The sequence below is a fragment of the Bidens hawaiensis genome, unplaced genomic scaffold (genome assembly GCF_021521415.1).
Source record: "Bidens hawaiensis isolate Kalapana, Puna unplaced genomic scaffold, B.hawaiensis_p1.1 tig00037611_1, whole genome shotgun sequence".
NCBI lineage: Eukaryota > Viridiplantae > Streptophyta > Magnoliopsida > Asterales > Asteraceae > Bidens > Bidens hawaiensis.
The window spans coordinates 165,860-170,580 of record NW_027496569.1 but is presented as its reverse complement, the minus strand read 5'-3'; the positions used below and the strand labels follow the sequence as shown (position 1 = coordinate 170,580).

Sequence of the window (4,721 nt, the reverse complement as noted above, 5' to 3'; positions counted from 1 at the left end):
ACAAAAAGTACATGAAGTGTTGGGGATACCAACGGGTAAGATTCCTGTTTTAGACAAGAGTAGACCAAGATTGGGGGAAGATGTTACTACAGATTTGTTCAAAAATCAATTCCCGGCTCCAATAATAAGTATAAAGCATGTGACAGAGAAACTGGTCACGGATCAAGGAGTTGGTGAACTGTTTAAGATTAAATTCCTTGTGTTGTTCAACACCCGTATAGGATTTATAACAAAATCAACAACAGTCAATCAACTATTCATCTCTGCAAATGACAAAGTCTCAAATATTCCAAATTTGGACTGGTGCAGCTATGTAATTGACAACCTGAAGATGGCAAAGGAAGAATGGAAGCATGTCAATCAGCAATACAACGGTCCGATCATCTTCCTTGTGATGCTTTACACGCATGAATACCAGATAAAATATGGTCCAGTTGGGACTCCCGTCACAACGCATGCAGTCAACTACATAACAACAACTACTCTTAATAAGATGGAAAAATACTTGGAGAATAATGGTCCTCCCTTAGAAGAAGATGATGGAAATGATGAAGATGAGGTTGCTGTTGCTGTGACATTTAGTGTTGACAGGAAGGGGATTGATGCGGCTGATGCTGATACTGTTCTTGTGACAGTTAGTGCTTCCGGAAAGGGACTCTGCGGCTGCTGCTGCTGCTACTGCTCCTGTGACAGTTAGTGATGCCGGGAAAGTGCTTGATGAGACTGCATGTGGCGGTACATATGGTGATGCATCTGCCGGTAAGTCTGGAGCTGAGAAGAAACAAGAACATGGTGAGAAACTTGCTTTTTTTCTTCTAAAAAACTCACATATCTCTTATTTCTATATGTATTTTATGTAATGCAACATTTATATAACAACATTATATATAATCAAAAACAGATGGTCAAAGTGCATTTGAAACAGATAATGCCGATCAAATAGCTGAACACACACCCAGGATAAATTGAAAATGTTTTTGAATTAACAATAAATATATTTTCCTTTTACAGCCTTGGAATAAGGCAATGGATAAAAAGTTAAAGAAATATGATAAAATTTTCTCATAAATCAACAAATTGGTCCGTCAAGTAAAGGATAGACATCCAACAAATCACAATATCTTTGCTAGATGTTGTGAATATGAAAACAGATTCACTAATAATGTTGCCCCTAAAACACAAGAAACTAACACCATAAAACGCTTATAACTCTTTAATTTAGGTGAGAAAAAAATTATATTTTCTTCTTTCAAGTTTCTCTTTCCCATTTCAAAACTATTTATGTTTAAGTTGAAAGATCTCAATACTTATACAGCTGCAGCAATAGAATCAGTTGATTCAGATGTTGGTGTTGGTGGTCCAGTGGCTGCTCAAAAAGGTATTTGGGCTAAATTAATTATAAGTATAATTAAAACGCTCATAAACGCTTATGTTGTTATTTTAAACTTATTACATCTGTGTGATGCAGTTGATTCAGATGTTGGTGTCGGTGGTCCAGTGGCTACTCAAAAAGGTATTTGGGCTAAATTAATTATAAGTATAATTAAAACGCTCATAATACGCTTATGTTGTTATTTTAAATTTATTACATCTGTGTGATGCAGTTGATTCAGATGTTGGTGTTGGTGGTCTAGTGGTTGCTCAAAAAGGTATTTGGGCTAAATTAATTATAAGTATAATTAAAACGCTCATAAAACACTTATGCTATTATTTTAAACTTACTACATCTGTGTGATGCAGTTGATTCAGATGTTGGTGTTGGTGGTCCAGCGGCTGCTCAAAAAGGTACTTGGGCTAAATTAATTATAAGTATAATTAAAACGCTCATAAAACTTTTATGCTGTTACTTTAAACTTATTACATCTGTGTGATGCAGTTGATTCAGATGTTTTTGTTGGTGATCCAGTGGCTATTCAAAAAGGTATATGTACCAGCTTAATTATAATCACAGTTAAAAACGCTCATAAAACGCTTAGGCTGTTATTTTGAACATATTACATCTTTTGCTGTCGTAAAAAATGATACAAGTGATGCAGGTCAATAAAACAATGTCTCATGCGTAGATATTGATAAAGTTGTTAATACAGTGGTTGAGTGGGCTAAAGAGGGTATTTAATTATTGTTAATACAGTGATTAAGTAAAATGATGTTTTGTGTAAACAACTTGTGTGTCAAGTTGTTATATTAGGATAACATAAAATAATGGAGGTTAGCATATCTAGGAAGATAAAGTTGTAACTTGCAACTAGTTATGCAAGTTGTTTTAATATTATGCAGATTTTATGTTGTAATGTTTTAGTATAAATAGGTGGCTAAAGTGTCTTGTATAAGTGTGGTGGTTTAATCCCTTTAATACAAAAGCAGTTTTGTGACTTTGATTGCCAACAATTATAAATAAATAAAAAGGGGTTGAAGGTATTTAATTATAGTTACAATTATTTTCAGTCAAATTTAAAATGAGTAGTTTTATTTTTAACAGTTGACACCAGTTTGTTAACAAGTGATAACCTCATTACACTGAAATCTCCATATCTTCTGAGAGAGTTTGACGTATCCACTGAAGAAATAATTTCCGAGTATATATTTTTTTGAATTGAATACATTTGGGAGGAGGTCTACAAGTCCACTCACACAGAGTCGTTCAAGGTGATCTTTGAAAGCTACTGTCCTGGCATTTATATAACCACCAATGCAATGGATGAATTCACTAAACTAATGAACTATGAATAAAAGAAAAAATCTGCAGCATCACTGTTCAGATTCTTTGCTTCAAGCACTGTGCTGGTACAAATTAATCTACTCTCTTTGTACTATTATAAAATGCTCAATAAACACTTTAATCATCTGCATTTTAAATATTATACAGACAAGTGACCATTATGTTGAGTCAAGGGGTTACTCAGACAAACAAAGACTGGATGTGTTTTCAGACAACATCGAAAAACAAATGGCAATGTTTGGAATCATATCACTCAAGGAGGTTGCAATAATGCTCGTGCCAATTCTAGAACACGATCATTTCTTTGTGGTTACCTTCAATCTTCAAACAGGAGTGATAGAATTACTTGACAACATTGCAAATCAGGAAATACTAGCTGATGCAAAGTTTAAAAGCTTAGAAGACAAATCAAAAGAAATTAGAATGAATTTTGGAGAAAGATACTGAAAGACTCCTGATATACTGGTAAACATATATACCTCTTATAAAAATTGTCAAAATACTTAAATTGTCAAAATACTTAAATGTTTCTATTTTGTTTAGAGAAACGTCTTTTTCATGTACCTTAAGACAATCAAACACCCCATTACTCAGCAAATCCAAATAACAACAATCAATAGAGTGAAGATGGGATGGAGAACAAAAAATAATGGAATAGATTGTGGTATTTTTGCTATGAGACACATAGAGAAATATGATTGGAAGAGACCATTGGTGTGTAATTTTTGCAAGGAAGGTCATAAACAACAAAAGCCGCTAAAAAGGTTGAGGGCAAAGTATTTGTGCAAAATCCTACTCTCGGATGTAAACCAACACAGAAATACTCTTATCAAGAAAGCACATGTATTCCATGAGAATAACAACACAGTTTTAACCGGAGAAGAGTTGATTACTGAACTTAAGAAAAGGCAACAACCAATTTGAATGATTTCAAAACTGACTGCTATGTATTTTAAGATACTTGTTAAATGTTATGATATAGACTTATGGAGATCTCTAGTATTATGTTACCACTTTGTAATGTAAGTTAATAGTTTACATGTTGAATCCATGTTTTAGCACAAACATACGAATTTTATTATTACTAAAACACACATAAAAAACAAACCATCACTACATCATAAACTCTCATGAAACACCATCACATACTAATCTCTAAGAGACATAAGAAACTTCAACTTCAGTTCCATTGAGCAATTCAGTTCAAGAATTGCCTTGCCCAAAAGTTTTAACTGGTCAAGCTCTCTCTGTCCTACATCAACAATAAACAAAACAACAAGATCTCGGATAGTACTAGTGGGCATTCGAGTAAGAACTTTTGCAATGACATCCCTGGCATCCAATTTTTTGCTAGTCTTTACAAATTCTTCAATAAGAGTTTCCCGACAAGATGTATCTGCCTCGATTGACCCTCAATTTGCCTCCTGAGGACATCTTTGTAGGATGTGGATGATGACGAGCAATCCATTATTAACTAAAAAAACAATTTAAAATTATGTAGGTATATAGGTTTTACAAATGTGGTGTAGGTATATATAACCAAAAGGCTCACGGACCAAACAGTTACTCCGTAATATGTAAGCAAATAGTAGTATCTCTGCAAAAAAAAACAAAAGGGTGTCCCACGCTTGGGAAACGCTCACACTTGTCTCATGTGTTTTTTTTAAACTAGAGATTAATTACATTTATATCACCTGTCAAAATTGGGAAAAATATTTCTATATTATACACTTGTCAAATTAATTTGGGAACTTAATTACAACTATACCTACTCACCTGTCAAAAATCTTGGAAAAATATCTATGTAATGATAGCCTATATTCAAGTTAATTAAAATTTAAAAAACTGATATCTCACGCTTGTATTACGCTTTAAATAAACTATATTTTACTAGATAGGCTACAAATCAACTTAACTACATTAAATTACTGTCTCAACTACCAAAAATTAAATTTTAGGTCTATATATTGTAACATCTAATTTGTTATAAAATAACACTAAC

The 4,721-nt window shown here is 33.1% G+C and overlaps 1 long non-coding RNA gene across 1 annotated transcript; it reads left to right on the top strand.

Moving 5' to 3' along the window:
* The first annotated feature begins 1,288 nt into the window (after positions 1 to 1,288).
* Positions 1,289 to 2,120, top strand: LOC143589541 (uncharacterized). The gene is made up of 2 exons (XR_013145301.1): positions 1,289 to 1,378; positions 1,922 to 2,120. It is a non-coding gene; the product is annotated as an uncharacterized LOC143589541 (long non-coding RNA).
* Positions 2,121 to 4,721: the final 2,601 nt, after the last annotated feature.